General features: G+C 51.9%; 1 long non-coding RNA gene across 1 annotated transcript; it reads right to left on the bottom strand.

Moving 5' to 3' along the window:
• Positions 1-4,641: 4,641 nt before the first annotated feature.
• Positions 4,642-8,215, bottom strand: LOC141737273 (uncharacterized). Its single transcript, XR_012585169.1, has 4 exons — positions 7,855-8,215; positions 6,716-6,815; positions 5,388-5,615; positions 4,642-4,745 (listed from the first exon to the last, which is right to left on the bottom strand). It is a non-coding gene; the product is annotated as an uncharacterized LOC141737273 (long non-coding RNA).
• Between the last annotated feature and the right edge of the window lie 1,138 nt (positions 8,216-9,353).

Raw genomic sequence — 9,353 nt, 5'->3', positions numbered from 1 at the left:
CCTCCTCTACGCTGCCCCGCCAAGCTTGTCCCGCTGCATCTGCAAGAACGACATCAGAGAAATCACCCTGAGGCAGAGCAATAGAGTCATAACAACAAAAAGTCTTGCACCTTTTCACAAATACCATCTAAGGTCCAAATACAACCGTACACAAAGAAAGTTACAAAAAAAAAATCCGCACCAAAACCAGCCGTACCCTCTTGGACATGAGCTCTTCTTCACTGCTGCTGTGTTGCCTTCCCAACATGCCTCTGCTCTTCCCAAACAAAACAGAAGAGGTGTCTACACAGCCTCCCGATGGCTACCCTGAGATGACTCTAACACCTTTGCCCCGATCTACAGGGATTCACGTACTACATATAGACTCTCCACAGGATTCCACCCACCCTGGACACTACGCGCCCGGGCAGGGCGGACCCGAGCCACACACTCACGGTTACAGACATACACTACACGGAACGCTACGAACGACACGCCTCAAAGATGAGAGAAAACTCTCAGCAAGAAAGATGACATGGGGACCAAAGTCACCATCGTGCAAGAAAATCTGTGGGATCGTGATGATGTCAACGTGAAGACGCTCTACGGAACCCCCTGAAGCAAACTGTAGAACGTGATGGTACGGAATAAGAATGGACTGTTGAGCCCAATAAGATGGATGTGCAGGAAGTCTGGCTTCAAGACCTAAGAACGTAACGACGCAGGGAAGAACTCCCAGACATGGAAGTGGGCCGTCCAGAAACTTCCGAGAGGCAAGACTGATGCACGCTTTAAGATGCTAACGCAAGAAGAGCATCAGATGAATGATGCTACGCCCACAGGCCCAAGCAGTCGAGACCCTAAGAATGACGCCCAGGGCCCCACGCCGTGCTCCTGGAGCTCAAAGATGACCTCGAGACCCAAGAAGGGGCGAAGATACACAACACAGACCACATGAACGACATGACAACACGCACAGGCTGGAACTGCCCTGCCCGGGACACGCTAGCGTCACACTGAACAGTAAGCAACATCCTTTACCTTCCTAAATATGACTGTGCCCCGGGACAGCCCTCGCCACTACGCTAACGTCAAAGACCCCATTTTGCAATTGTCCACCTCGGCCCCTCTCCGGCGCCTGACTGTCAACTTAGCTTTTGGAGGGCCAGGCGTCTGAATCCTTCTTCGATGCGGTCCGCAAAAACCAGCCATCCGATACATTTCCGCAGTCACCAGGTTCCTCCTCTTCCTCTGCAAAAGGAAAATAAAACATAACCCCAGAGGCCGCCACAGCACCAGCAATAAGCATCCTGAGAGGAGACGCCAACCTCTTCCACGACACCCTCAGCCTCCCGAAGGCCGTGGCGTTCTGCTCGCCCGCTCCGCGCCGATTCCGGAGTCCGAGGCTGCGGTGGTAGTTATTCACAGCACCTAAGAGACCAAGAAACACAACTTTACCACTGCGCTTCTGCCAAACCGCCACACCATCGACTCCTATCTTCTGTCTTCATTCACATGAAAAAAAAAGCACCCAATTGTATTCATAGAGGCGCCAGTCACATCTTCCCTCTAACGCCACATGCCGAGCCACCTCCGTACAGCGCTCCTCTCGGCTCCCCTACGTCACCCTGCACGTCTCGTCTCTCGGCATCTAAAAAGAGAAAAAAAAAAATCCAACATTACCCTGATGCAGAGCAATAGCTTAATTCCAAAGGTCTTGTTTCTACTTCGGAACACTGTTCAATTAGATCCAACTACAGCCTGCCATCAAAAAAAAAAAAAAAACACAGAAAAAGCCCACAAACATTACACCCCACACAAAGCAGCCCGAACGTCTTTGAGATACTGCGTCCTTCACTGGCTGTGAACAGCCTCTCCGACTTGGCTCTGCTTATGCCAACACCCACTAATAAAACACCCCCGCACCCAACCTACTGAGAGCCAATTAATTCCAGACGACTACCCAACCTTTGCCTCGGTCTCCACAGATCCACATATTAACCATAGACTCCCGTCACTATTCTGCCTGCCCTGGACTCTACACACCCGGGCAGGGGGGCTCCGAGCCAGACACACACACAAGCACAGACCAACACTACACAGAACGCTAAAAACCACGCGCCTCAAGGATGAGAGAAAACTCTCAGCAAGAAGGATGACACCCGGACGGAAGTCACCGTCAGGCAAGACGACCTGGAGACCGTGGTGGTGATGCGAAGAGGCTCTATGGAAGCCCCTGAAACAGAGTGTAGGACATCATTGTCTGCGATAAGAAGGGACTGTCAAGACTGATAAGATGTATGCGGGGGAAGCCTGGCTTCAAGACCTAAGAACGTAATGACATAGGGAAGAAGTCCCAGTTGTAGACGCGGGCCATCCGGAAACTTCCAAGACGCAAGACCGATGCGAGCTTTAAGCTTCTAACGCAAGAAGACCAGCAGCCGAACGGTGCTATGCCCACGGGTGCAGGTGTTCGAGACCCTAGGGATGGTGCCTGAGGCGCCATGCCGTGCTCCTGGAGCTTAAAGACGACCTCGAGACCCGAGAAAGGTCTAAGACACAGAACACGGACCACACGAAAGACACGACAACACACACAGGCTGGAACCGCCCTGCCCGGGAATGCCGAACAGTAAGCCACATCCCTTACGTGCCTAAAGGAGACTGCGCTCCAGGACAAACCTCTCCCCTACGCCAACTTCAAAGACACCTTTTTGCAATTCTCAACCTCGTCCCCTCTCGAGCGCCAGTCTCTCAACTTAGCTTTTGGAGGGCCAGGGGTCCAAATCCATCCTTGAGGCAGTCCACAGAAAACAGCCATCCAGTACGTTCCTGTGGTCACCAGCTTCCTCCTCTTCCTCTGCAAAAGGAAAAGAAAAAAAAAGTTATCCCAAAAGCAGCCACAGCACCAGCAATAAGCATCCTGAGAGGAGATGCCAACCTCTTCCACAACACCCTCAGCCTCATGAACACCGAGGCATTCTGCTCGCCCGCTCAGCGCCAATTCCAGCGTCTGACGCTGCGGCAACAGTTATTCACGGCACCTAAGATACCAAGAAACACAGCATTACCACCGCGCTACTGCCAACCCACCAGTCCCGTGCTCCTCCTCGATACTATCTGGCTTGCCTCAAATGCGAGAGCCTAGAACACACCAGGCTCCGACGACACCCGAACCCATCTGCAAAACCTGTCCAAGGACGACTCATGAACCCGGCTCCCTTTTCTAGCCCTCCCCCAGTGGCAAAGCTTTAGAAACCCCTTCTCTTCTCCCTGAGCTGCCAGGGAAGGAGCCCCACTTCTTCCCCACAGCTCCCACCCTTTATTTGCCAGCCCAAACACCCGGCGTTGGACGCTTCTCAAGAGCCACTCTTCCCAGCCTCTCCCTGCGTCCGCCACCACCTCCCATCTTCTGTCTTTCCCACGGACTCCGGGCTCTGCTGCAGACCCACAGAGTCAGCGAAGCCCTGACCCGACCTACACCAGGGGCCTGCCGCAAGCCGCAAAGGCTCCAGGGACACGGCGAAACCCTGAGCACAGTGGGGGAAGGCGACGAGGCGCCCCACATCCTGAAACGCGTTACACCTTATGGCCCTGCTGCTTTCCTGAGAAACGCGAAAACTCCATCTACAGCTGCAGACAAGACGCTCACCCAGTCCCTGCAAAGTGATCTCATCACCTGCCCGATTGAGACAGATTCTATTGGCATCTTATCTGGGATACAGCAAAGCTAGTGGGAAAAAAAAACACACAAACAAGAAAGTTCCGTCTTCAATACAGCCAGGGATTCCAGGATAACGCGCCATGCCTGGAAGAGAGAAAACCATACCCTTAAACCATCTCACCCCCCCCGAATGCTCATTACCACGCGACTCACCTGAAAAACCGCACGGAAGAGAAGCGGCACATGAGGCCGCTCTCTACTGTACGTGCTGCCAAACCTCACCTGGTCCCCAAGGTCTTGCCACCTCCAGCTTCCTACCTGCGGTTCTCTAAATGGGATAACGTCTCCACCCCAGGAGCTGAGCCGCCTCCGAAGCTGCAATCGACTGAAGGACAGGCAGAGCTCTGACCCTGGAGACGCCTGGCAGCAGAATGAGCTGCCCCAGCAGAGGCTGTGGGTTATATACCCCGGGCCCTGCCCACCCCCCTTCCCACCATCCCCTGGGAAAGGGGCCCGGCTGACCTCCAGGAGGCACAGAGCCTGCCAGAGGAGCAGCTGCTCCTTTCCTCACAGGCCTGAGAAGTCCAGCGTGCAAAACACCAAAACGGAGAAAGCGACCCTTAGAGGAACGGACAATACGTGCTCTTTTATTACAACTACGTCAATTGTGTCAGCAACGGGGCCCGGTAGGTACGTAAACTTAAACTTCTGCAGGGCGTAGACATAAAGAGAAAGACATCATCCTAACCTCCATAGGCAAGTAGACCATTAGGCCCGATAACCACGTTTTTAATCAAGACTCGATGTCCTTTAGTTTCCTTGTGAAAGAAAACCCACAATGCTGGGGGGGGTCATATGTCACTTCTAGCAAGACGACACGTATTACCCGACTTCTGCCAGAACCACGTTCTGGATAGGAAGGACGGACAGAGCGCAAGCAGAGGCTTGTGCGCCGCCTGTAATACAGCGGCTGAGAAAGAACCAACCCTTCCGACCGCCGCTCTCCTCAGCCGAGTCCGCTCCGGTGCCCCTTCTGTCATTGCTGTCATGGCTTAGGCTGGGCATTAAATGAAACGACAGATGCTCTCTTTTAACTTCTCTCCTGAGGGAGAAAACAATGTGAGGGAGACTTAGGAACTGAAAGAGAAACTGAACTCTAACGAAATATAAACAGAAAAGTAGTACCGAGGAAAGACAAGAATAACAGGAAAACAGTAGCAGAGAGAAAATATATACACACAACCCGGCATGGAGCTCCCAAGATGACCATCGTCTCACCCGCTGGCACGGGTAAAGTCCGGGACCAGACTCGGCGACAGACTGGAACCAGATTCCGGACCTGGTTGCATAAATGCACGGATCGGCGTCAAAGGACAATGACCAGACAGAGGAGTCCTCAAAGGCCAGACGACAGGTACCGACCCCTTCGATCCCCCCGCTTTTATACTGAGGGTGATGAGGATGGGATGCGATACCCCATCAGTCAGATTCGGGTCACCGGTCCCGTCTACTCTTCACCATGGGTGCAACCCCTCTACGCTTTTCTGCTTCCGACCCTCCGACGGGGCATATATAAAAGTCAGCTGCGCTGTGCTGTTATAGGAATAAGTATAAGCAAGAGCCTCTCTGCACGGCATCCCTTCGCATTAAGTGTAAATATAAGTTCTTGGCGCTCTGAAGGCAGATACTACCTGAAAAATACGTCATTACCTTCAGAGAGTTCAGTTCATTGGAAGAGACTTACCTGCAAAGTGACGTGACTGCAAACAACACCGGTTCTGTTGCACCTCAGACCAGCACTTCCACACATGGCTACGTAACCTCACATTCACACGAAAAAAAGAAGAAATGGCCAAATGTATTCATGGAGCCGCCGGTCACATCTTCCCTTTAATACCTCGGGCTCAGCCACCTTCGTCCTGCGCTCCCGTCAGCTCCCCTGCATATCCCCGGCCACCTCATCTCTCTGCACCTGAAAAAAAAGCAACACAACATCAAACATTACCCAATGCGGAGCAGTAGCTTAACTCCAAAGGTCTTGTTTCTACTGAAGAACCCTGTTCACATAAGTCCAACTACAGCCTGTCATCCAGAGAAGAGACGCCTGCAAACGTTACACCCCACACAACGCAGGCTTACCATCTTTGAGATACTGTCCCCTTCACTGGCCACGAACACCCTCCCCAACTTGGCTGCGCTTGTGCCAGCGCCCGCTAATGAAACACCCGTCCACGCAGCCTCTCGAGAGCTAATCAAGTCGAGACGACTGAGCAACCTGTGCCCGGGTCTAGACAGATCCTCATATTCACTACAGACTGCCGTCGTGATTCTGCCTACCCTGGACGCTACGCACCCGGGCAGGGCAGCCCCGAGCCAGACACACACAGACTGACGCCACACAGAACACGACAAACGACGCGCCTCAAGGATGAGAGAAAACTCTCAGCAAGAGGGATGACACCGGGACCAAAGTCACCGTCGGGCAAGACGACCTGCGGCACTGTGATGGCGACGATGTGAAGAGGCTCCACAGAACCCCCTGAAACCAAGTGTAGAACTTCACAGTTCCTGAGGAGGGACTGTCGAGCCTGACAAGATGGACGCGTAGGAAGCCCAGCTTCAAGGCCTAAGAGCGTAACGACACAGGGAAGAAGCCCCAGTCACTGAAGTGGGCCATCCGGAAAGTTCCAAGATGCAAGACCGATGCACGCTTTAAGATGCTAATGCAAGAAGAGAGGCAGACGGTTGGTGCTACGCCCACGGGTGCAGGCGTTCGACACCATAAGGATGGCGCCCGATGCACGTTCCGTGCTCCTGGAGCTTCAAGATGATCTCGAGACCCAGAAAAAGGGTCTAGGATGCAAAACACAGACCACACGAACGACACGACAACACACACAGGCTGGAACTGCCCTGCCCAGGTTGCGTTCACATCACACCGGACAGTAAGCTACGTCATTTACCTGCCCAAAGGAGACTGTGCCCCAGAACAGCCCTCCCCCCTACACTAACATCAAAGACCCCATTACACAGTTGTCAGCCTCCGCCCCTCTCCGGTGCTGGTCTCTCAACTTAGCTTTTGGAGGGCTAGCATCTGATTCCATCCTCGACATAGTCCACAAGACACAACCATCCGATACGTTCCTGCGGTCACCGGCTTACTCCTCTTCCTCTGCAAAAGGAAAAGGAAAAGTCATCGCAAGAGCAGCCCCAACACCAGCAATAAGTGCCCCGAGGGGAGATGCCGACCTCCTCCACAAAACCCCTCAAGCCTCCTGAACGCTGACGCAGTCTGATTGCCTGCCCCGCGCCGATTCTAGAGTGGGATGCTGCAGCGACGGTTATTCACGGCACCTAAGATACCAAGAAACACAACATGACCACCGCGCTTCTGCCAACCCACCAGTCCCGTGCTCCTCCTCGATACCATCTGTCTTGCCTCAAATGCGAGAGCCTAGAGCAGACCAGACACCATCGACAACCAAACCCAACTACAAGACTGGTTTGAGAAAGACACATGAACCCGCCTCCCTTGCCCAGCCATCCCCTAATGCCAAAACTTTAGAGACTCCCTCCCTTCTCCTGAGCCGTCAGGGAAGGAGACCCACTGCCCCCCCACAACTCCTGCCCCTGATTTTCCAACCGCTCCTCGGGACCTGCTCTTCTGAGCCCTGTGTGTGGCAGACACCTCCCGTCTTCTGCCTTCACAGAAACTCCGGGCTCTGCTACAGACCCGGAAAGCCAGGAAAACAGTTACAGAACCTACCGGTAGCCTCCTGCAAGAGCTTCAGGGCCACCGTGATGCCCTGTGTGCTCTGGGGGGAAATGATGAGCCATCCCTGCTGTTACATCCCTGCTGCTTTCTCAAAACAAACTCAATATATAGATACCTACAAAACGCTTGCCCTAAATCCTGCTCCAGTATCTCATAACGCACCCAATTAAGACTAACAAAAACACCAACTAACGTAGCATACATCAAAATTGGAAAAAAATACAACATTTTATCTTCAGTGAAGTCAGAAATTATAGTAAAACACACACCACCTGCCATAAGCAAGAAAAAAAAGAAGAGACGCATACTATTAAACCATTTAAACAAACTAAATGCTCCCTACGAAACTAAAGATATGGGGGGGGAAAAAAAAAGAAAAAAGATAACATACAACTCCACTTTCTGTGGCAACCACCCTTCCATTGAGGAGTCTCACCTCTGATGTCTCACCTACGCTAGTTCAAACGCCAAAACAAGCCTTCCCAAACGGCCACACGAGCTCCAAGACAACACCGAAGGAGCTCCAGAGCTCTGACCCCGGAGAAGACCAGCAGCAGAACGAGCTCCTGACCCGAAGCTGTGGCTCATGTACCCCGGGCCCTGCCCACCACCTTTCCCACAATCCCCTGGGTAAAGGGTGGGGCCGCCCCCCAGAAGCATAAAAGCAGCTGAAGGGGCAGCAGGTGTTGTTATTTGCTTTAATTTTACCATCTAACAAGTAGTGAAGAGTGAGAGCGACCCTTGCTAGAAAAAGCATCATCTGCTCCTCCCATTGCATCAACGGTGTGTCCAGGGGAGCAGTTAGAGAGAGGTGAGACAGAAAAAAAATAAACATCAGACTTATCTCTACGGGAAAGTGGCTTATTCAATGCAATGGTAACATTATTATTAAAATTTATGTACTTGAGTGTCCTTCAAAACAAAAAAAATACAAACCCAGACACAATCTGTTACTACGGGGTCGTTCCTCATTTCTAGCGAGAGCGTGTGCACGAACGACCTTCTGCCAGAACCCCTTTCTGGATGGGAGCGAATAACAAAACAGAACCAGATTCTAGGAGAAAACTTCCTCAAAAACATCTTCCCCTGTGAAATAAGTTATTTATTGTAAACTGCTGGCAATTTAAAGTCATATTGATAATCTCGCTTTGACTTTTTACACCACAGCGCTACTTGCGTCCCAAAATACAGAAAGCAACAAAAAAGCATGGAATTACAAGTCACGTGTTTCCTGAACCTGCATAAAGCACCCTAATTAACATCTCAGTAGCTAGAACAAAAACGAGTTTATACACATAAACTCATATTTTACAATATCTGTAAAAATGAGAAAATCTTCTTTATTTCAATGCCTCACGCCCATATAGACAGGTTTTATTCTATTTTTAAACACACATTCCCCCCATGAATTTTCAGGCATTTTTGGGGGGGACCCAGTGTGACACCCCACACACCCCCTCCGGAAAAGGTCGTCTTTTGACTTAGAAATACCATCTGGAGTACAATTGCCGCCTGACATCAAAAAGAAACCAAACTACACAAACATGACACCCCACACAAAGCGGCTTTAACATCTCGGAGACGCAGTCTGCGTCACTACTGCGGAACAGCCCCTCCCACACAGCTCTGCTCATCCCAAAAAACCCCTTAATTAAAGAGCTGCCCACACCACCTGCTGGTGGCTCCTTGATGGGAGTTGACTGTGCCACCTTGGCCTCAACAGTCTCGTTACGTCAACGTATTACCCATAGAGTCCTGCTGCTCTTCCCCCTGCCCCTGACTCTACGCGACCGGGCAGAGCAGCTTCGAGCCCAACACGCACAAGCACAGACCAACGCTACACACAACGCCACAAACAACGCACCTCGCGGATCAGAGAAAACTCCCAGCAAGAAGGATGACACCCCGACGACGTAAGGGATTGTCAGGCAAGAA

The sequence above is a fragment of the Larus michahellis genome, unplaced genomic scaffold (genome assembly GCF_964199755.1).
Source record: "Larus michahellis unplaced genomic scaffold, bLarMic1.1 SCAFFOLD_183, whole genome shotgun sequence".
Lineage (NCBI taxonomy): Eukaryota > Metazoa > Chordata > Aves > Charadriiformes > Laridae > Larus > Larus michahellis.
Note: the sequence above shows the minus strand (reverse complement) of the source record. Positions and strands in the feature narration are given on the sequence as shown.